We start from the raw sequence: 24,105 nt of genomic DNA, 5'->3' as shown, positions 1-24,105 counted from the left end.
CAAAGCAAGATGTAACTGCAGTATGACTCATGCCTTTCAGCCATTTCACATTTTACATCCTTGATGTTACTCTTTTTCTTGTCAATCTCATGCAAAGAATACAGGAAAAGAAATGCTAAATGTCCCTGCTTTGCATTTCTCAAGTGCCTTTCAGCCATAGATCTGGAAGCATTCCCTATGCCTTAAGAAAAAGAGCATGATCATAGTCCCTGGATATATTCCCTGTGTGCATGGGCGTAGCCACGATTTCTGTTAGGGGGTCAGGACTTGGGGGCCAGACTTTTGTTAGGGGGGCAGAACTGACATTAATTAAGTTAATTAAGTATTTCTATTGTTTTACTTGATCTGGGGGGCAGCGCCAACTCAACCCTTGGCTACACTCATGCCTGTGTGGGAGACATACAGATTCAGACAGGGGAGGTTTAGAGCAGGGGTCCCCAAACTAAGGCCCGGGAATCAGCATGTTTTAACATGAGTAGAATGTGTCCTTTTATTTAAAATGCATCCCTGGGTTATTTGTGGGGCATAGGAATTCATTCATTATTTTTTTTCAAAATATAGTCCGGCCCCGCACATGGTCTGAGGGATAAGTGGACCAGCCCCCTGCTGAAAAAGTTTGCTGACCCCTGGTTTAGAGCCTTGTCTGGAGTCCTAAACTAAGTCGTTAACACTTCCAAGTAGATCTGGACCATATTTTTGTGGGGCTCAGTTCTCAGCTTGACATTTGCACAATCTAGCATGCAAAAATAAATAAATCACACACACACACACTCCATGTTTTGGGCATTAATTACGGCTCTGATAAAGAAATGCAAAAGTTCCCAGATGCTGCTTTTTAAGACTCAACCAAATTGCAATACAGGTCAGGACACAAGTCAGGGAAACTCCCAAGCCTTGGAAACAAAGGAATTATGCAATTTTTGATCTTGTCTGATGTAGTTTCAGGATGCAAGCAGCCTGTCTGAGGAAGCCATGCACTGTATTCCTCATGTGTTCAAAGCATGCCTGTCTTCCTTGTTCTGGTGTAGGAATTGGAACCTTTTTCAGACTGAGGGCCCCATTCCCTTGTGGGCATCCTTCCGGGGACTACATGCAAGTGGTGGGCAGATCAATAGATGCACATGTTAGCATTTTTGGAGTTGTCTAGTTTTCACACACATTCTCACATCCTTCTCTGTCTTATATCCAGGCAAGCATGAGGCATTCCAGAATTTAAAGATGCATTCCATCCACTCCTGTTGTAGCGTATTTCTGTGTTTCATGGTTTTGACTTCTGGCTCAGCTCCTAGTTCCTGGCTCAGCTATATAGGTTGGTATTCAGTGAGACCCATCAGACACACCCATACAAGATGTGAAATGGAGCCATAAGCACACTTTTAACACATACTATTCAGTAGTACTGTGCACCAGCTTTAGACAAATCCCAGATACCAAACGCATTCAGGTCAATCCAAAATTTACCCAGAGTGGGCTGTGGCAGACCCAGGTTGCCTCATGACAGTTCACCCACAGCAATCAAGGGTTATAAAAAGGGAGGTGGTCACAGAAGCATATGAGGGGTGAGAACTAGAAGCATCTAGTTGGAGCCACCTGGAATGAACAAAGACATAGGATTCTTATCTCATTATACATGATCAAGCTTTCCTTAGCACCTCAGCCCTTGCTCCCCCCCCCCCCGCAAGACCAATTGCAGTTGTTAACAGTCATCAACAGGTTTACCACTCCTATCAGCCCATCACCCATTCCCATCACCCCCACCCTCTGAATATACATAAGGGTCTGGTGGCTTCTGTCTCAGTGTATCTGATGAAGTGTGCATGCACACGAAAGCTCATACCAAAATAAAAACTTAGTTGGTCTTTGAGGTGCTACTGAAGGAATTTTTTTTATTTTGATTCCAAGCAGAGTAGTGTCATCTTGAGGTATTGGAAGAGCTGTGAAACATGTGTCATCAGTAGCAGTTTGCTTGTCAGCTGAGAATGAAATAATAATTCCTCACCATCAGACATCATACAGCTAAAGCTAGAAAGATTGATTAGGTTTTTGTCGCCCGTCCGTCCCCCACCCCCCGAGTTTTAAGTCCCTAGATTATTTTTGTTAACAACAAAGAAATTTTGAAGTCACTTGTTTTGTCTTAATTACTTATACTATTAGTCTGCAGTTAGAATAGTTACTTCTTCTCAATTGTGGACGTAGTGTTAGATTTTAATATTTTATCTACAACTGTATCCTCTCTCAATCAATCCTTTTCATTTATACTTCAGCACCTAGGGTATTATCATTCTTTCACTGCTGCCTTCCTACCTACCTAGGTTTATCATAATTCCCTCATTGTTGATTGTGTGCTGAGGCTATAGTAGTCATTCACTGCATTCCCTTTATACAAAAAAAAAAAAGGCATGGCTGTATGTATTTATATAACATCTATATATTAAAAAACTGGGCATGTGGGTGTGTCTCCACTTTTCTCCGAAACTGCTTGACCGATTGTGTTCAAATTTGGACATAACATCCCAAGCGAATATGAGAGTGACCCCATACTGTCTGCTTAGACAGATGGCACACCTGGGCCACGTAAAACCCCAAAAACCACGTGTTCCAGGAAGGTTGCAAAACAGTGCTCTCTAGTGACAGCTACACTGGTACTGCACCTAGGAAAGCATCTCCACAGCATCTCGGCTTGGCTTTCCAGACTGGGCAGAGTGGAGGTGGAGGCTCGCCTGGGTGGGGGATGGGGGGAGGAGGGGCGGGGCAGGATAGGGCATGGGTAAGGACAGGGTGGGGCCAATCACAGGGATGAGCCGGGGGTGGGGGGAAGAGGGGGCGGGATAGGTCTTGGGTTGGGACAGGGTATTCCCAGCCACAGGGATAAGCCAAGAAGGCCCTCTGCCTGGTTCCCTGTAACCTCACTTCTCACAGGGAGGGAACCTAGAAGGCCCTTGGCACTGGACCTCAGTGTTTGTCTGAGAGAGTTGGTTAGAATCTGAGTTGAACATCCATTCTGAGGAGTATATCTATAGCTAGAGGAAGGAGCCTCATTGCTTAGGTATTAAGACTTAAGGGTTGAGGGTCTGGGGAAGGTATACAGACAGCAGTTACCTGGAGGACTGAGTCTGGGAAGACAGACTCCCTGGTCTCATACTAGCCAGGAGGGGAGAGTTCTTCTAGGAGAAGAAGACTCCCAAACCAGTAACAAGGGGTGAGGCGATCCCCTGGGTTTGTTATACCAATTGGGATACCTCAGGAGTGGTATTGTTAAGAGGGGGGGGAACTGACGGAAAGTGCCCCTCACTCATGAACCAAAGAGTTAAATTGTGAAGGAAAATTAATGGAAGAGAATTAACGGAACAACAACAATGGAGAATAAACCATAACAGACTGGTTGAGAAAAATCTGATAAGTAGTAGTCAAGCAGACAAATTTATTGCAAGTTGGGCTTTATTTCTCCAACGCTGGAATAAAAAAGTAACATAAATAATTTATTTATTTACTTCTTCCTTCTCTCTCTAGTGCATGTTTTTCTTCTTCTTCTTCTTACAAAGATGTACTCCTAGCTTTCTGCCTCTTGTCACATTTCTCTGCCTGGCTTGGACCAAAATGGAAAACTTAATATTATATTATATAAATAAATACTCACTGACCTGCCTTTCAAATAAGTGGAAACGAAGCAGCTGGTTGCCATGGTGAAATTATGATGACACTGTCACTCTGTAGTGGCAGTGCTGAAGTCATAAGTCAGATTCAAGGGGGAATTCCCCCCCCCCAAGGTCCTGCCTACCAGTTAATAATAAAGGTTTTCCAGTAAAACATGAAATGGTGCACACGCTACATCTTGTAGCTTAGTTCATAACTTTTCTCTTAGTTAAATAAATAATAATAATAATATTTTATTACTTATCCCCAGCTACTATGGGTGGCTTCCAGCAAAATATAAAAAATGTCAAACATAAAAAAACTTCCTGATACAGGCTGCCTTCAGGTATCTTCTAAAAGTTTTGTAACATAAGAAAGCTGCCTGAATCAGGTCAGTGGCCCAAGTTCAGTATCTCGTTCTCACAGATGCCTGTGCAAAAACTGCAAGCAGAATCTGACCACAACAGCCCTCGTGATTCTCAGGAACTGATATACAGAAATATGCCGCCTCTGAACCTGGAGGTAGTATGTAGCCATCACTTGACACATCGCTGAGTTCACATGGCATCCACCTGGCTTCCGCCCCCAAAGAATCTGGGAGCTATAGTTTGGGTCATTGGGTTTGGTGCTTTTGTAACTGGATTTGTAATGGCTTTCAGTAAAATACAATAAATGATTGATTGATGAAAAAGTGCTTTTTCCCTGAGATGCTAACTTTCTCTCTGCATGTCATTCCTTGAACAGCTTCCCGAGCAAAGATAAGGCTTGCTTTCATTGCTTTGTTCATTTGTGCATTTGACTAGTGTTGTGTGGAGGGAAATGCGACCACTGGGCTGAAAAATGTCCCCCTCCTGCCCCCTTGGGTTTCCGGTGTGGCCTTCACAGATATTGGCACAACTTGGGTGTGTGGGTGTGTGGGCTGCTGAGCTGCGCTCACCATTGTGAGGGCTGAGGGGGTGATGGTGATGCCTCCCCAGCTGCTGCCATTGTCTGTGGGTTGACTGCAATGTCACAAAAACATTTAGCAGCTGAGCAGGTATAAATGTGGGCCAAGGCAGTTGCCCTCTCCAGAGAGAAATGGGCAGCTCAGTGGCACTCAGCCCTGGTGGTCTCCTGCCCTGTGGCGGCAAGCCGGCAAGCGGAAGGAGGCAATCGCCCGGTGCTGGGATGCTGTGGAGCAAGGAGAAGGCAAGTACAAAGTTTACTTGCTGGTGGGATCGCTACTTGAAGGCGACTGATTCAGCTCTGAAGCTGGTTGATGTCTGGCAATGGACCTGGCGAGGCTGCAGCTGGTGGGTGGTTGTCGGAAGAGTTTGCATTCAGGCTAGTGGATGCCATGAGGCTACGCTGGCTGAGATTGATGCAAACTGTTTTGGAAGCCTTGTTTGTTAACAGGTAGCCAAACAGAAGTCTGGGGGGGGGGGATGCTGTCGGATGGTGGCCACCCCACTCACCTGTTTGCCTTTGCCTTACAGGGATGTCTGGAGCCGGTGAGGTTTCCCCCAAGTCCAGCCTTCAAAGTCATGAAGAGAAGCGCAGGACGTCCCTATTTATATCAGAGAAATGAACGTGAAATACTGGCAGGGAGCAATGGACAAGGCCGTGGCCATACCTGAGAGAAGGAGCTTTGAAGGGAGACTGCAGGTGGACATCTGCTGCATTGCAAGTGATGGGGCAGTGGGAGAGGAAAATGAGGGAGGAAGCATTAGGCCACATTAGGCGCACCGTCCATTGGAAGTGCTATGAAGACGCTTTAAACAAGAATGGCTTCCCCTCAGGGATTCTGGGAACTGTAGGTGGTTAAGGGGGCGGAGAGTTGTAAGGGTGGTTAAGGATTAGGGTTAGGGTTAAGGTTGGGGTAGGGTCAGGGTAGGGGTAGGGTTAAGGTTGGGTTAGGGTGGGGGTAAGGGTAGGGTTCCCTTCTTGTCAGGGAACTCTGGGAATTGTAGCTCTGGTTAAGGGTGTAGGGGTAGGGGTAGGGGTAGGGTTCCCTTGTTGCCAGGGAACTCTGGGAATTGTAGCTCTAGTTAAGAGTTAAGGGTTAGAGTTAGGGTTAGCATCAGGGGTAGGGGTAGAGTTCCCTTCTTGGCAGGGAACTCTGGGAATTGTAGCTCTGGTTAAGGGTGTAGGGGTAGGGGTAGGGTTCCCTTCTTGCCAGGGAACTCTGGGAATTGTAGCTGTAGTTAAGAGTTAAGGGTTAGAGTTAGGGTTAGCATCAGGGGTAGGGGTAGAGTTCCCTTCTTGGCAGGGAACTCTGGGAATTGTAGCTCTGGTTAAGGGTGTAGGGGTAGGGGTAGGGTTCCCTTCTTGCCAGGGAACTCTGGGAATTGTAGCTGTAGTTAAGAGTTAAGGGTTAGAGTTAGGGTTAGCATCAGGGGTAGGGGTAGAGTTCCCTTCTTGGCAGGGAACTCTGGGAATTGTAGCTCTGGTTAAGGGTGTAGGGGTAGGGGTAGGGTTCCCTTCTTGCCAGGGAACTCTGGGAATTGTAGCTGTAGTTAAGAGTTAAGGGTTAGCATCAGGGGTAGGGGTAGGGATAGGGATAGGGTTCCCTTCTTGGCATGGAACTTTGGGAATTGTAGCTCTGGGAGGGGAACAGGGGTGTCTCCTAACAACTCTCGGCACCCTTTTCAAACTGCAGCTCCCAGATTCTTTGGGGGAAGAAGCCATGAGTGTTTAAGCAGCTTCATAGCGCTTTAAATGGTGTGGATGTGGCCCTGACCTCCCTCACCCCACTGCCTCTTATTATTGAGGAATCGAAAGGATTTCCCCATTCACATCTCTTGGAAACAGGAAGAAGAAAGACTTTGTATCTCATCCTGTTATGTACTATGCCATTTTGAATGTCTTAACTTGAAATGCCAATAAAGGTATTTGTATTGCATTGCATTATGATTAACATGGGAAGTGGAATGGTAAAATGCTAATGAGGTGGACGTGATACTTCTGTAAACTGGCACACCCCTTCTTGTGGGCGTGGAAGGAGGGACTTGCGACCAGGCAAGCGACTTTATAAGCTGTGTTTTTCCTGATGAAGATGTGCCTGATCTTGGGTTTCCCCACTTGCAAGTGTGTATAATAAAAAAGGTTTCCTAATTCACCCATTTTGTCCAGATCACATTATTTAAAAAGATCCAGAGACCTTAAGTCAAAGGAACAAGTTGATTTATCTCTCACAAAGGGCAAAATAAATAAATAATACCAATCCTTCAACTGCCAAAACAAACTGTCTTGCAGCACTGTAAAAACTAACAGATTTTGGGAAAACTTTTATTTTTAAAATCAGAGGGTCAGGGGGCCTTGATGGGCGCTAAGGAGGGTTTCTGAGGGTGACACGTGTCACAAGGGGGGGCTCATCAGTCATCATTCCTTAATTAATAAATCCCTCCCCCCTTGAGGCCTAGTTTCCCCAGCCCTGTCTATGTTTGTGGTGTCACAAACAGACATAGCAGCTGAGGGGAAAGAGGCAGTTTCTTATTCTAGAATTGCAAACACAGGAGGGGAGGAGGGGGACATTTTTCAGCCCATGGGCTGCATTTTCCTCCACACAACACTAGTCAAATGTACAAATGAACAGAGCAATGAAAGCAAGTCATATCTTTGCACAGGAAGCTTTTTCAAGGAATGACATGCAGAGAGAAAACACCAAATCCTATTAAACCTATTAAGAAATAGGTTGTCCAACCCATAGCTGCCAAGTCTCCCTTTTTCCCCGGGAAACCCCCGTTTTTCCAGCTGTCCCCAGCCGAAAAAACAGATTTTTTTGTTTTTTCCCCGGTTTATTCTGGTGCGGCGGCCATTTTGGAACTGGGCGGAGCATGCTTGGAAGCGACTTTTGATGCTGCTCTGCCCAGTTCCAAAATGGCTGCAGCGTGACTTCTGGTGTGGCAGCCATTTTGGAACTGGGCACAGCAGCATCAAAAGTCACTTCTGAGCATGCTCTGCCCAATTCTAAAATGGCCACTGCGCTACTTCCAGTATGCTACTTTCGGTCCGGTCCCTTATTTTTCAGAGAGGAACTTGGCAGGTATGGAATGCAGGAAACTCAGCTGAAATTTAGGAAACGTTTGTATTTCTGCATGTGTTTATAGCATCCATATTGCTATTCGGAATACTCCAAATGGTGGGGGAGGGACCTCAGCTGCACACCCACCTCCCTTCATTTTGGGGGGGTCTCTCTCCCTCCCCCACCTGCCCAGCAGCTTCCGTGCCTGCTATCGCCCCCTCCATCATCCCACTGGCATTGCATCCTCCCCCAGCCCCTCCCCCAAGCTTGCTGCGCCCCAAGGGAAAAGGGCAGGGCACAATGGAAAGGGGCAGGGTGACTGGGCTGCTTAAACCACGCCCCTTTTCCAACGGAAGCGGCATGGGGGAGTCAGTATCCAGCACCCCCTTCTCTGCTTCTCCTGAACTCTTTGACTTTAACACTTAGAGGTCTTCTAACATATAAACAAATTATAAAAATGCATTGAAGAAACAAATCACACCATCTAACTTTGCTACTGTGCAAAAAACAGAGACAGTTTCTGAGTGTTTTTATATATTTATTCTTTATACCTCAGTGGCCACAATCCCATAACATTCTGATTTCCTTCCGGCTGTGCTCCACTTCCTGAGCCAGATCACCATGGAAACTACACTGCCTACCATCATTTCCATAGGAATTTGACTGGCACAGGAAAAAGAGCGCAGCCAGAAGAAACTCAGTCTTGTTGGCTGTGATTAACAACCAGTAAAGTTGTGTTTTTTCCCCTGTAAAAAAATAGAGGCCCTATGTTTGATCACCTCAGCCAGAAAGTAGATTTAGAAAGTTAATTCAACTCCCCTCCCCCTCAAATTCTTAGAAGACAATGAGGGATAATAATGTGCTGAATTTCCCTTTCCAGTTTTAAAGGGGGTGTGATGGTCCCACAACAATGAAGAGGGAAATGTTTTTTTAATCATTTTTATAAGATTTTTTTCTCTTATAGCAATGTCTGCAATTATTACATTACATTCAAATTTCAATTCCCTCTTTCCCTACTGACTTCCCTCAACTTCCATCCCTGGTTTATTACCTCTCATATTACAATCTGCTGTTTGTATATACTTCCATATTGTCATAGTATTATCTTTCTTGTTCTTTACAAATAAAATTGCAAATGTTTATTTAAATCCTGCCAATGACTCTATTTTTTTTGTTTCTGCAAATATGATGTGAAAGGTTCCCATTCTTTTTCAAAGTCACTATTGTCTTTTTCATGTTGTCTGTCTGTTAACTTTGCCAACTCTGCATAATTCATCAACTTCTCTTGCCATTGTTCCTTTGATGTTATTTCTCCAGTCTTCCAGTTCTGTGCTATCAAAATTCTTGCTGCTGTCGTCGCATACATAAACAATGTTCGTTTTTCTTTCGGTAGTTGTTCCAAAATACCTATCAGAAAAGCTTTTTTTTTAAAAGTAAAATTCATTTTAAACATTTTTTTCAATTCATTATATATCATTTCCCAAAAGATTTGGATATTTCTACATTCCCACCACATATGATAAAAGGTACCTTCCCCTTCTTTACACCTCCAACAGTTCTTCTGTTCAGTTTTATACATTCTTGCCAATTTTGTTGGTGTAACATACCACATGTACATCATCTTCATATAATTCTCTTTTAACAATATATAGTCCATAAATTTCGAATCTACTTTTCAAAGTTTTGTCCAATCATCAAATTGTATGTTATGCCCTATATTCTGCGCCCATTTTATCTTTACTGATTTGACTTCCTCATCTTTAGTTTCCCATTCCAAAAGTATGCCATATGCCTTCCTTAACAATCATCTATAACATCCCTTTGGAATTATCATCTATAACATCCCTTTGGAATTTGGAAACTGTATAGGCAAATCCTTTTTTATTATCATCTTTGAAATTTCATTCAGTTGTCTGTGATGCAACCAACTCTGAAGATATTCTTTTATTTCATCATAGTCTTTTAATTTTAATTTTCCTTCCTGTTCAATTAATAATTCTCTACATGTTGGCCATATTCCTTTCTTTGAGGACATTTTGAACGACAATGCTTCCACAGGTGATATCCACCACGGACTTTTAGGTTCCAGTAACTCTTTATATTTTCCCAAAACCTTTAATAGGGACCTTCTTATTATATGATTATGGAATCCTTTGTGTACCTTTGCTTTCCCATACCATAAGTATGCATGCCACCCAAATCTATTATCATGTCCTTCTAGATCTGTTGCCTCTTCATTTTCTAATTTGATCCGATCCCGAATCCAAGACATGCTGCTTCATAGTAAAGTTTGAGATCTGGAAGAGAAAACCCTCCCCTTTCTTTTACATCTCTAAGTATTTTATATTTTATACTTGGCTTTTCCCCACTCCAGATAAATTTCGAGATATATCTCTGCCATTTTTACAATGAAGAGGGTAATTTGACTCACCAAATACTAATGTGTCATGACTTTTGTGGCCAGTTCTTTAGCATCAAAATAAGGAGGGAGGTCTCAGGGGACAGAGCAAATCTCCAGGCCTCTCTACTTGGCCCTCAGCACTCTCCCTAGCCCCCCCCCTCCTGGGTCACACACCCAGGCCATACCCTCCCATACACTGCTTTGTACCCTCCTGGAATGTTTTTTGCCTGGCAGGGCCGTCTCAAGCCGGTTGGGTGCCCTGGCGTCGTGGCGCGGAGATCGCTCCGGCACCCCCGCCCTGGTGGGTGGGTGCAGCATGCAGCCCGGCTTCCTCCTGCCAGCCCGGCGCCCTGGCGCCCCGCGCCACCAAGACTACCCCTAGAGCTGGGCCTGTTGCCTGGCTGTAATGTGTCCTCTGATAAAGCTCTTGCTTTCCGGGATAGAATGGTGACATTTGCGTTTATTGCTCTATGCACTTTTGCCTTTGAGTCCTCCCCACCAGTAATGATATTGTGCCTTATAGCATGGAAGTGTTGGGTAACAGAACACATTCAATAAAAGCAAAGGGCAAAATGCCTTCATGCACTGTTCCTGGGTTTTCTAGAGGCATCTGCCTGACCACTGATGGAAATAGAATGCTAGACAAATAGACCTTGGTCTGATCCAGCAGAGCTCTTGTTATCCTTTGTATGTTGACATTCCAAGTCCAAGGCTTAGATTTCTGCTATTGAGAGTGAACAACAAAGAGACACACTGTGGATGCTGCAAGGTGTGAAAAGGTGAGGAAATGAAAGTGGACAGTAGAGAACTGAAAGGGTCAAGGAGGATAACATTACCTGCTGGGTCTTTTATGAATTGGAGGATATTTCACCCCTTCCTATGTTCTAGCCCATATGTTTGCTAAAACAATAAACACAAGACTTTCTGTGAAGTTCACAATACAAACTTTTTCAGATCAGGAAGTATAAATAATCAAGGGGGCTGCAGAGTCATGCATAAGTGTTTAAAAAGAGACATACACACACAGCTTGTGTACATTCCCATCATTTAATAGAGGAGATTGCCAACTGGAAACATCTGTGATGTGCATTGTCTTGCTGTTACATGCATCTGGCCTTTAGGCCCCAGAGTTTACTGATGACAACATGGGAGAATGAATGCAGGGATGGAGCAATGATGGAACTCCCAGAATGTTATAACTCCCAGTTCAGTGATTAATCTGAATGAACTGTTGTACCGGTATATGCTGTAATACTTTGCTACTATTTCTATTCATTCCTATGAAAATGTTAGATCAGACAGAGGGCACATTTACTACAGCATGCTCTTTCTCATGGTGGCCAACCTATAGGAAGCCTGCAAATAGAACCTAAGGGCAGGGACTGGCAAATTGGTTGGTTTTTGTTTCTCTCGGTTTCTCATTTTTCTAGTCTTAAATTCAGTTCTCCACATTTTGACATCGGTTTGTGAATATTCATTTTAAATGTCATGAAAACTCACCAGCATTTAAATGTGAATTTCCCCTAGTATGCACTTTTTAACTGAAAATTTCCCTGAAATTCACATAATGTATGAATGTGGATGTTATTGTGCAGCTGTAGTTGCAGTTACTGTAGCATTTGAAAACATGGCATGTAGTAGGAGAGATTGGGCGCTATAGGGGAGCAATTAGTATGTGACAGCATCTCTTAGATTGTCTGCAAGGTAATTGATTCAATTTTATATTAACCTTATTCATTGACTTAGCCAACTAGGAAAAATCAACTTAGATTGACCAAAAGGAGGGGTAAAATTCTCAGTGTTGATGTCAGCTTTCAATCCTGACATTCTGATGTCAAATTCTGTGAACAAATGTTGACTGCAAATCCAAATTTGAAAATCTTCTGTCATTTGGCATTTTGTAAAAGATCGTTGCAGACATTGTTCTACATTTTCCCAGGTGGTCAGGATTGTGGGTGCCATCCAGCAGTGACTGCTGATGGAAGGAACCATTCAGTAGAACAGGGAGAGGAAGCTACTGATGGGAAAATCTTCAGAATAAGGTGTTGTTGTTTTTTCCTGGGGGAGCGAATGATGACAGGATGGGAGGGTAATCACCTACTGGTACAATTTGCAAATAGGGCATTGCCCATCCAAACACAATCTGTCCTCAGCCTCCACCTGCCTGTGTTCTTGCTTACAACTGGTCCAGAGGGTTGTAGTCCTCCTCCTCCTCCTCAGTCTCACTATTACCTTTGTAGAACTTCGAAAGGAAGAAGATAGGAACAAAACTAGAAATAGTTGGCTCTGGCTATCATTGGATCTGGCTCCCACCTACTGCTCGACTCCTTGCCTTATGCCATACCAGTTCAAATGGGCATCAGCCACAACTGAGCAGCCACCACGGAAGGCAGCCAACTGTCTTATATAACCCTTCTTTAAATAGAACGTGTTAATAGATCTGGTTTTTGTTGTCTGTTTACTCTTTTTCCCCTCCTAATGCATTCATGTATATTTATGTGACACTCTGAAATAGCCAAGAGCACTTTAATCAGTGGAATTATCTGCATCCTAATCAGTGAAAATACTAATCAGGAAGTGCAGAAAATGTCCCCACTCTAGTGCAGCACAGGGAATGTTTTCTGATGTTTCTGATTCCCAAACAAGAATTAGGCATTTATTCTTTTAAACTGCTTTTTAATTGTGCCTCTTCTTCTTCTTCTTCTTCTTCTTCTTCTTCTTCTTCTTCTTCTTCTTCTTCTTCTTCTTCTCCTTCTCCTTCTCCTTCTCCTTCTTCTTCTTCTTGTTATAAATTGTTTTAAACTATTTTAATGTGGGGTTTTTTGGGGGGGTTAATTCAGCTGTTTCTGTTTATATTTTGATTTTGTATTTTGTGTTTTATATTGTAATATTATCTTGTGAACCCCCTGAGACCTGTGGATATAGGGCGGTATATAAATTTAATAAATAATGATGAGGATGTTTTTATTTGTTTGTTTGTTTTGCAGGGTTGTCTGGGGGGGGGATGATTCTTTAGATTGTGCCCAGTAGGATTAAAAACAAAAAACAAAAAATCTGCACAGCATGGCCAATAGATGTTTGATGAGACTCAACAATGATCATTGCCTTAAAGAGATTTGGGGGGGGGGGGAAGCAAGCAAAATGATGTTTCCATTGTGTTATGTGTTTTGATTCCACCCAATAGAAAGGGGGTGGGGAATTAGTGGGCCCCCAGAAGTGGGTCGATTACAACTTCAGTCCCTGTCAGCCTGACCACTGGTCAGGGATGACTGGAGTTGCAGTCCAGCAATGTCTGGAACATCACAGTTCCCCTACCTCTGCTTTAAAAGCATTAACTGGTTAGGAACAGAAGATGACAGCCATATGTCAAGAATGCTTTGATGGTGTTTCCTGCTTGGCAGGGGGTTGGACTGGATGGCCCTTGTGGTCTCTTCCAACTCTATGATTCTAAGAGCCCTGTTGTATCAAGCCAAAATCCTGCATCTTGATGCCTATTAGGGCCAGCAAGCAGAACCCTAGTGCAAGTCACTCTCTCCAATTCCTAGCAATTGACATTGACTGTCTCCCTCAGAGATCCTCCTGAAAAAGTTTCCTGGAAAAATGTAAGATCTGAAATACAAAAACTTCAAGTCTGCTTTTGCATAATTGCCCACAGTTATTTAAAGAACTTAAGAACCGGATGCCTGTGTGAAGCGTGAAAGCAGGACATGATTGCAATAGCACTCTTCTCTCATAATTTCACAGGAACTGATATTCAGAGGTGTATACTCTCCAGCAATGGAGGTAAAACATAGTCATTATGGCCAGTAGACATTGATAGCCTTATCCACTATGAGTCTTTCTAATCCATTGTTAAAGCCATCTAAGTTGGTCTATACCTTGTGGAAACAAATTCCACCGTTTACCTATGTACTGCTTCAAGAAGGGCTCTCTCTTGTCTTTCCTGACTCTTCCAACATTCATCTTCATTGGATGCCCCTGAGTTCTAATATTGGGACAGAAGAAGAAAAACCTATTCCTATCCACTTGTTGACTGCCTTGTGCCATCCAAATAATCATGCAGAAGCATGGCTGCACCTGTTTAAGGCTGCCCAGCATCCCTCAGCCGTAGCTGTTAGCTGCAGCTACAGCCTCCCCATTCACTGAACACCGAGTCATGCAGGACTGAGGATGAGTGTTTGGTTCTCATTCTAAATCCATCTGTGGAAGGAAGCATTTTTTTTTTACTGCTCTGTGTTATCATGGGATCAGGAGAAATAACTGGTTCCATCTGGGACTATGGTTTCACCATATGTCATCACTAGCAGCTTCAAGCAAGGATTCAAGTGAAACAGAAGCGCAGCCCACACTGATGAGCACCCTGAAGCTCTTGGGGGGGGGTGTTTCAGCTTGGAGGGACCTGGGGAAGAGATACTCCCACTTAGGCCCTGATGCTGTCATTGACCCCAAGGCACACAAGACCAGGGCTGATGCTGCTGATAAATGTGTGGAGAATGAATCAAAGAACGGTTATATTAGTGATTTAAGAGTTGTCACTGTGGTTGGATCTATGGCTGGGGAGAAATTTAGAAATCTACTCTTCCCAGAACAATAGGCAAACCATAATTCTGCTATCCTTTGAAATTCACATTTCTTCAAAATGTTGTGATGCAGTTCCCCATTTTTTTAAAGTGTATACAAAAATGCATATATAATAGTGAGGAAAGTGCATTAACATGAATACGTCACTGCAAATGGCTTACCTAAATTCATGGCATTAGGGGAAATTGTTTGCAGAAATGTGAATATTGTGGGAAATGTGCATTAAAATGCTAATGAATTCTGGATTTCCCAGAATAATAATTTTGATGATCTTCATCCCATCTCTACAATATGAAATTCATGAAATGTGGTTAGAGAAGAAAATCATGTTTGAAAAGGCAAGGGTCAATAAGTACTATCCTGCAAAAGCCCTGCTACAAATATATATATCATAAATTTTTATTGATATGTTAAGGAAATCAGCCCTGAGTGCTCCCTGGAAGGACAGATCATGAAGCTGAGGCCCCAATACTTTGGCCACCTCATGAGAAGAGAAGAATCCTTGGAAAAGACCCTGATGTTGGGAAAGATTGAGAAGGGGACGACAGAGGACAAGATGGTTGGACAGTGTTCTCGAAGCTACGAACATGAGTTTGACCAAACTGCGGGAGGCAGTGCAAGACAGGAGTGCCTGGCGTGCTATGGTCCGTGGGGTCACAAAGAGTCGGACACGACTAAACGACTAAATAACAACAATTATTGATTATAGCTCAGCTTTCAATACCATCCTTCCGGACATTCTCATCGGAAAGGTAAGGGACCTGGACCTTTCTTCTAACTTCTGTGATTGGATTGGATTAAAGACTTTCTTAGAGATCGGACACAAAGAGTGAGGATTAGACCTGTTACATCTACTTCCCTGAAGCTCAGCACTGGCACTCCACAGGGATGCGTGCTAAGTCCATACCTGTATTGGTTGTATACATATGATTGCATTTCATCTGACCCATCTACTGCAATAATTAAGTTTGCTGATGACACCACCACAATGGGTTTAATTACAGGCGGAGATGAATCCGCATACAGGGGGGAGGTTCAAAAGGTATCCACATGGTGCTCAGAGAACAATCTGCACCTAAACATTGGCAAGACAAAGGAGATGGTGTTGGACTTTTGGAGGAAGAGAGGGGAGCTAGCCCTGTTGTATATTGGGGGGGGGGGGCTGTGTGGAGAGAGTCTCTACCTTTAAATACCTGGGAGTCCATCTTAGTGAAGACCTAACTTGGAAGGTCAATACAGCCCAGGTGGTTAGGAAGGCCCAACAGAGACTTCATTTCCTTAGGGTCGTGCAAAAGAACAAGGTTGGACAGCAACTGATGATTTCCTTCTATCAGTCCATGATAGAAAGTGTTCTCGCATACTGCATTACGGTGTGGTATGCTGGTTTGACATTCATGGACAGAGAGTCCCTACGGAGGGTGGTGAAGACAGCACACGATATCGCGGGCTGTCCCCTGAGTCCGCTAGATGTTATCGCGGGAGACCGTTGCCTCAGTAGAGGAACATTCTCAGGGATGACTCACACCCTGGCCAGCACCATTTTAATCTCCTGCCCTCAGGCAGGAGATATAGAAGCATGATAAGCCGCACCAACAGGTTAAAGAACAGTTTCCACCCATGGGCTGTGAGGCTGCTGAATGGAAGACAGCAACATTGCAGCTGACGTTCAGGGTTGGTGGTCGCATGACAGCACCCAGAGTGTAACAAGGACTTAGAGATTGTTGGGGGGGGGGGCTCGTTTAATCTCACTGTAAATAAGTGGTACAGTGACAATAAAGTATTTCTATTTCTATCATAGTATATAGATTTTATAGGGGTGTATGGGGTCTTAGGGGAGGAATAGTTCCTCTGGTGTGGGACACGTTGTGCTGGGATAGTTTGTCCACCTTTGGTTTCCACCCTGCACTCAGCTTCCACCTGTGGCTCCTAAAATCTGCCAGCATGTGACAGCAGCCACACCCTGGGAAATGGCTTTGACTGGCCGGTTAAACCAGGTGAGGGTAGCTTATGGGTCTCCAACCCTTAGTGAATTAGGGGCTTCCCATGCATGTGAAGACAGGCTCCAGCAGGTTGAGGAGACGAGACCAATAATGAGTCCAATGGTCAAGAAGGTGGTTTCTGCATGTGCTGTAGTGGGAAGTGAGGGGGCAGGTGGGGATCATCAACCTGGGAATGTAGCCCATCTAGGAGAAGGGAAACTCTGATCCTAAACCTCCACTGCCTTGCAGGATATCTTCAGGAGAAAAAAGACTAAGGAGTAAACCCTACACAAGTCCCTAAGATGCATTGTATGCCTGCTTCAGGCAACTCTTGCAGCCAATATTATGCCAAGTGTATTGCTTTCCTTTCCTTTGGAGCACATCAGTGACGCCAAGGGTCTTGCCCTCTGGCCAGCCCAGGACAACCATACACACTGCCCAGGAAGGTAACTTCAGTGCTCCTAACCCAGAGGTTTTTCACCAGGTTCTTCCTGCTCACTAAAGCCTGTTGCCCCTTCAGCATCCATCCCCTCTTCCCAATGTCCTCCCTCTGACCTCCTCCCAGTGTCCCACCACCAATCCCCTGACTCTGAGCCTTCCTCCTCTGGTGTTTCCCTTGGCCAGTGCTTCTCACCTCTCCTCTTTGTCCACGGACGCCAACAACAATATTTTCTCACAATAAAAACAAAACAGTACTTAGGCAAAATTATTTATTCAATGGCACATGCACTCCACTAGCCATTTACAAACCCTTCAAGAAATGCATGGTTTACATTTGGTATCCGTATACTAGTTTTATTTTGGTTTTCTTAAGCATAAAGGAGTGATTGCATACAAAATAAATAATTGCATAGCATAAATAAAATCCATAGTATAAATAATAATAGGGCACATCACTTTTTCCATTCACATATAAATCTTTCAATGGACTTATTTTTAACCTACAACATGAGGGTATGCCTGAATATACAAATATGCCTGAAGTATCTGTTATCCATAGGAACATAGAAAGCTGCCGTATACTGAGTTAAACCATCATCTAACTCGGTATTTGTCTACACTGACTGGTAGTGGCTCTCCTGGAGATGCCAGGGATTGAATTTGAAGCCATCTGCATGCAAAACAGTTGTCCTACCGCTGAGCTATCCATGTTCTCCTCTATGCCATTGGCCACAATCTGTGAAGCCTGTACATTTTAAGATCAACCTTGTATTTCATAGATATTATATGGTGGAACCTCGGCTGTCGAACGTAATCCATTCTGGAAGACCGTTCAACTTCCAAAATGTCCAACAACCGAGGCGCAATGGGCGGTCAGCAAATTCCATTGAGAAAATGGAGAAACACGCCTTGGAAGCCATTAGACTTCCAAGGCTCATTCAAAAATGGAAGCAGTCACTTCCGGGTTTTCGGCATTCGGGTTCCGAATCATTTAGCTTCCGAGACGCTCGAAAACCAAAGTTCCACAGTGTATACACACACACACACACACACACACACACACACACAAACTACAAACAAACTCAAAATGGCTTAAAGCAGGATTATCAAAATTCACCCACTGAAAGAAATGCTACTTCCTGTTTATAGAAACAGCAACTGAACAAACAAACAAGTAATAAATAAATAAAATTTAAGCAAAAATTAAAAGTGCTAGGTATCCGGGATGGACCTTGGTAATATGGTATCCCGTGCGAGGCCAACATTTGAAGTGGGGCCCCAGCCCAAAGCCACCTTCCCAAAGCTTGGCAAGGGGGAGGCACTAAGCTTTGGGAATCAGGCATGAGACTCTGGCAGGGTCCTAGAGCCCTCTTCTTCTTCTTTTCCTTCTCAAAGCTGACCAAGCACTAACTAGGCTTTGGGAGGGAGGGAGGTGCCCCTTGCCCCCTGCATGGGGGAACTGGTCACACTGCCCTAAAACAACTTCTGTAGGTATAGGGTGATCAAATGAATAAATAAATAAAGCCAAAATACAATTCCATATTCCTTGGAGAAGATGCACGGAGCATTTGGTCTTCTTCACAAAACTTGGCTCAGTGAAAATGTGTAACAAAGCATTTGAAAAACTTTCTTCATCTCATTGCTTTGCTTCTGTTTTCAACCGCTTGCCATCATGCAGTCCCTTCAGAAATATTTTTAGATTTTCCAATAGTTGCTTGGGGCTTCCTTTTGAAGTTTTACAATTCTGGTCACTTTCCTTTTATTAAAAAAAGAAAAGAAAACTGGTGTTGAAAGATGTGGTATTCCAAAGTTGTAGATCAGGTGTGAATTGGAGTCCGTGATATCAAGTACCCATCTGCTCTTACAACAGATTTTTCATTTGATGAGTGTGATTAACATAGCTATTATGCATGCACACGGAGACATTAAATAATTGCTTGTTTTGTAATCAAAAAATCACTGTTAATTGACTTTTACCATCAAGTAATAATAGTCTTTAGTGAGTGTGGTCTCCGCAACCAGCAGTTCATTTAGCTGGGGTACAGTGACAAAGCAATCACACGCTCATAAGATGGGTCAGTGAATGAGCATCAAAATTTAATTACAACTAGTAGAAATTAACTTCAGCATGGCTTATTTTCAAAGATGGAAATTGTAATAAATATACTGCGAGTATTTACTTGACTGGGAAAGCCACTGTCTCTCAACCTTTCACTTTTTTGAATGGAGGTGCTAATTCTGTTTCTTAATCCCCTAGTGTCTTACTGCATTGTGATGCTCATTTAGGCCTAAGTCACATCCACACCACACAATGAAAGCAACACCATATACCCCATGCATCCCAGCATGAAATGAACAGTTCCATAGAGCAAAGCAATTGTGTTGGTATGTATGGGGTATGCAGATGACACAACCTTGATGGCAGAAAGCGAGGAGGAATTAAAGAACCTTTTAATGAGGGTGAAAGAGGAGAGCGCAAAATATGGTCTGAAGCTCAACATCAAAAAAACCAAGATCATGGCCACTGGTCCCATCACCTCCTGGCAAATAGAAGGGGAAGAAATGGAGGCAGTGAGAGATTTTACTTTCTTGGGCTCCTTGATCACTGCAGATGGTGACAGCAGTCACGAAATTAAAAGACGCCTGCTTCTTGGGAGAAAAGCAATGACAAACCTAGACAGCATCTTAAAAAGCAGAGACATCACTTTGCCGACAAAGGTCCGTATAGTTAAAGCTATGGTTTTCCCAGTAGTGATGTATGGAAGTGAGAGCTGGACCATAAAGAAGGCTGATCGTCGAAGAATTGATGCTTTTGAATTATGGTGCTGAAGGAGACTCTTGAGAGTCCCATGGACTGCTAGAAGATCAAACTTATCCATTCTTAAGGAAATCAGCCCTGAGTGCTCCCTGGAAGGACAGATCGTGAAGCTGAGGCTCCAATACTTTGGCCACCTCATGAGAAGAGAAGAATCCTTGGAAAAGACCCTGATGTTGGGAAAGATTGAGGGCACTAGGAGAAGGGGACGACAGAGGACAAGATGGTTGGACAGTGTTCTCGAAGCTACGAACATGAGTTTGACCAAACTGCGGGAGGCAGTGCAAGACAGGAGTGCCTGGCGTGCTATGGTCCATGGGGTCACGAAGAGTCGGACACGACTAAACGACTAAACAACAACAACAACAATGTATGGGGTAAGGTGAATCTTCACCTAAGCTGGCCCTAAGGTGCCAAGACCTTTATGTAATAATGGTAACGTCTTGAACTTAGCCCGGAAACAAGCAACAACCAGAGCAGATCTCTGAGCAGAGGTCTTCTACAATGGCAGGGTTTCACTCTTGCTCAGCTGTGATACAGCGTTCAGCAGGAACTGCAGTTTTCAGATCCAGAAGCCCCATGCAGAGCACATTACAAAAATCCAGTTCTGAAGTCACCGGTGCCTGAACTACTGTGGTCAAGCTTCCCCAGTCCAGTCCAGGTAAAGGGCCAGTGAACTCTCCCTGATACTGGTTCCCTCCTCCACCCTTTTCCAAGTGTCAAGAGTTTTTGTTTGTAGGGGATTTACAACGCTTTAAACTGAAATGCTTCTTTGATGTTTCTAGATCCAGCCTAAGAGTCACCAATTTCTGCCACTAAGGCCAAAACTAGTAACAACTCTATCCTTCAGATGCAGCCAGTGTAGTGCCCTCCTGTTGTGCCCTCCTGCTGTTTCTGGACTCCATTTCCCATCACCTCTGGCCATTGGACATGCTGGCTGGGGCTGATGGTCCAACCACATTGACTTCCCCTGATATACCCATTGAGTTATGCCTAATGTGAGTATTTAAGAGGAAATTGAAACAGATCTACTTACATTCTGTGAATGCCACCTCTTGGCAAGTTCATGAAGGCTGCTTCTAAGATTATGATATTCGTGGAACTGAGGCACAGAATCCATGGAATTGTTAAATGTCTTCAAATCTTTCTTTTCACACTGTTTCTGAAATGAGAGGATTATTTTAAGGTCATCTGTCAGATTAAACACACCATTGTTAAATATGGCAGCACTACAGCATAGCTGTGGAATTCAGAGCCTAATCTGGTTAAAATTCCATTCATCTCCATAGGGCTTTTACCTGAGAAACTCCAAATGATCATAGGTAGCACCGGTTGAGAGGCAGGGAGGGCAGGGGCCCCCAAACAATGAGCTTGACCCCCGTCCCCTCCCATTTTTGAACTCCTGTCATCAACTTATGCTATTATTTTTCTTTCTCTCCCACCAACAAAGTGCCAACAAATACTTCTTCTTTTTTTCTGGTGCCACCACTGCAGATGAGTCATGTCTGCTATTTTCACAACTAGTACGGGTATTTCATCTCACAGTCATTCCTCTCCCCACACCTGTGATCCAGATTTAAAATGTCTCCAGAATGTTCAATCTTAAATAATGGGCATCTCTTTCTACTCCATAGGTGACCAGACCACATGTCACATGTTAAATGCAGTCCGCCAAGCCGGAGGGGCAGGACTCACTCACCTTTCCTAACCGCTCAACTGATCGGCCACCGGCTGGGGAATGCAGGAAATATTGGTGTTCCTTTGCTGCTAAGGAGCTTATTAGGAACATCAGTTTTGGATGAACTGGGAGCACTGGTGGAGGCTTTAAGCTCTCCCCAGTGCTCCTAATCCAGGCAGTACTATTGCTCCTGTGCTGCCAATCTTTTGCATCTTAAGAACATGGAGGGAAGGCAGCACACAGGGCTGGCTCTAGGTAGAGTCCCGGTGGTGCGGGGCGCCAGGGTGCCGGGCCGGTAGGCGGGGCGCTGGGCGGCAAAGCCGCATGGAAACCATGCTGCGCGCTGCGAGGGCAGGGGCGCCACAGCGATCTCCACCCCTCAGCGCCAGGGTGCCCGACCTGCTCGAGACTGCCCTGGCAGCATGTCCACACCCCCAATTTTGCCTCCCACAAATAGCATGGGGAAATTGCTTGAACCCCAATTCTGTCTGAATAGAGATGTAGATCCTGAACAAGCCCTGAGCACAGGAAGGAATTCATCCTGACCTACACAGCTAAGTAATCCTCACCATGATAACAAAATGGAACTACTCTGTCCTGTGTTTTCAATTTAGTCATAAGCAACTACCCCATCAGCATAAAGGTTTACCCTTGTATAATGGGACTTCCTCATCCTCCACAACATGTCCTATGCTCTCCCCAAACCTGCTTCACAGCAGATTTAGAGGGGCATGGAGGGAAAGGGGTCTTGTTTTGCAGCTGCAAATCCTTCTGTTGATTGGACCATTGCTTAGCGCTATATTGGATATAAGACACAACTATGATATCAAAACAAAGATTCTAAGATACTAGCAGAAAGACTACTAGAGCATATCTACATGTTATGTTCATTCTTGAATACAATTGCTGCAAATATAACACAAGACTTAAAACAGTCTGCACTCCCTTAGATATAAAAATGCTAGATGTTAATTCTGAGAGATCAACATGCTCTGGACTTATAAAATCCCAATAATTAGATCAGACACTTATTAACAATGTGACATTCTCAAGCACAGTAATATTCGTGATCCCCAATTAAATCCTGATACCGGCAGTCTGCTTCACTTATCAATGTTACTACATCAATGATATCCCCACTGTTGCATTGTAGATTTTTTTATGTTAAAAAAATGTAAGTCCAATTCTTCTCACATATTTCCTGTAAAGTGATCCACACTTTGTAGATTTCAGGTGACTATTTAAATTGAGATGTGGAGCTTGTGTTGCTCTCATCTCCCTGTCTATTTGGTCCTTCTGGTTAGGGCTGATCGTAGGGAGACTCCAACAGCCTATTGAGAGCCAAAGGTTCTCCATCCCCATGTTACATCACGTACTGAAGTGGGAGAAATTGTCACTGGACAACTTATAACACGTGGTTTGAAACCAGAAAGTCAGTCAAGTCCAAGTTATGCATATCTAATTTACAATGATATTAGTATAACTTAACTTTGGCTGGAGCATGTCTCAGCTTAACATCAATTATTTTCAGAGACAGTTTACTATCTCAGATCAATGCTATTTCAAAAATAATGAATTACTGTTATTTCAGGGCACCCAAATGCCACAGTACTATGCAGGGCTTTTTTCAGCTGGAACTCAGTTCCTACACCTCTCAGGTGGGTGCCATTGCCATTCCAAGAGAACAAGGGAGACATTCGTGGTGAGTTCCAGCACCTCTTTTTTTAAAAATAGCACTGGTGCATTCAACAAGGGCTGGCCCAAGACATTTTGGCACCTGAGGCAAAGTGCAAAATTGTGTCACCCTCCTCACCAGGAAAGAAGAGGTGAGTGAAGATCTATGTCAGGAACAAGAGAGGAAGAAAGATCTACATCCAGACCGGCTGCTTCTGTGGATCCTGCTGCCTGAAGCGGCTGTCTCACCTGGCCTCTTGGGTGGGCTGGCCCTGCACTCCACATACAAGTGCTTCTCCCAGAAATATCAACATATCTGAGGATAGCTCAATCGGAAGACACAAGGCTCTTTATCTCAGGGTCAGGGGTTCGAGTCCCACATTGGGCAAAAGTTTCCTGCACTGCACTAGAAGACACTTGTGGTCTCTTCCAACTCTACCATTCTACAATTTTATCTGGCATGCTAATATGTAGTTTGAAATTTCCCCCCACAAATTTTTCAAAGATTTTTTAAAAAATAAATAAAATAAATAAATTCAAGATTTTTTTTGCTTTCTTACCGGGTTTTGTTTTTCCGGAATATCTACCAGTGGTGCTGAGAGGTCTTTATTCTTCTGAAAATAACAATGACAAAACATAGTTAGGTAACAGAAGTTAGAGTAAATATTAGACATAACTGGATCCTTCCAGCTCTCTTCTTCAAGGGTTTTTTTCCATAACAGCCGTAGGGGGTGAATCTTTCAGGAATGCAGTAACTCCTCTCACTGAATGTTCAGCTTTCATTACAAAACATAAATCTGGAAACCTCTTACTTGTAACTTCACTCACTTCTTGGTAGGTATGCACAGTATTCCCCTTCAGGTAACTTTAAACACATTAGGTTACCTATAACTATTCTGC

At 43.8% G+C, this 24,105-nt stretch overlaps 1 long non-coding RNA gene across 1 annotated transcript; it reads right to left on the bottom strand.

Moving 5' to 3' along the window:
* Positions 1 to 17,294: 17,294 nt before the first annotated feature.
* LOC148683467 (uncharacterized) lies at positions 17,295 to 23,820 on the bottom strand. Its single transcript, XR_015947020.1, has 3 exons — positions 23,766 to 23,820; positions 20,890 to 21,015; positions 17,295 to 18,794 (listed from the first exon to the last, which is right to left on the bottom strand). It is a non-coding gene; the product is annotated as an uncharacterized LOC148683467 (long non-coding RNA).
* Between the last annotated feature and the right edge of the window lie 285 nt (positions 23,821 to 24,105).

This window comes from Zootoca vivipara, chromosome 14 (genome assembly GCF_965207765.1).
Source record: "Zootoca vivipara chromosome 14, rZooViv2.hap1.1, whole genome shotgun sequence".
Lineage (NCBI taxonomy): Eukaryota > Metazoa > Chordata > Lepidosauria > Squamata > Lacertidae > Zootoca > Zootoca vivipara.
This window is presented reverse-complemented; position numbering and strand designations above follow the sequence as displayed.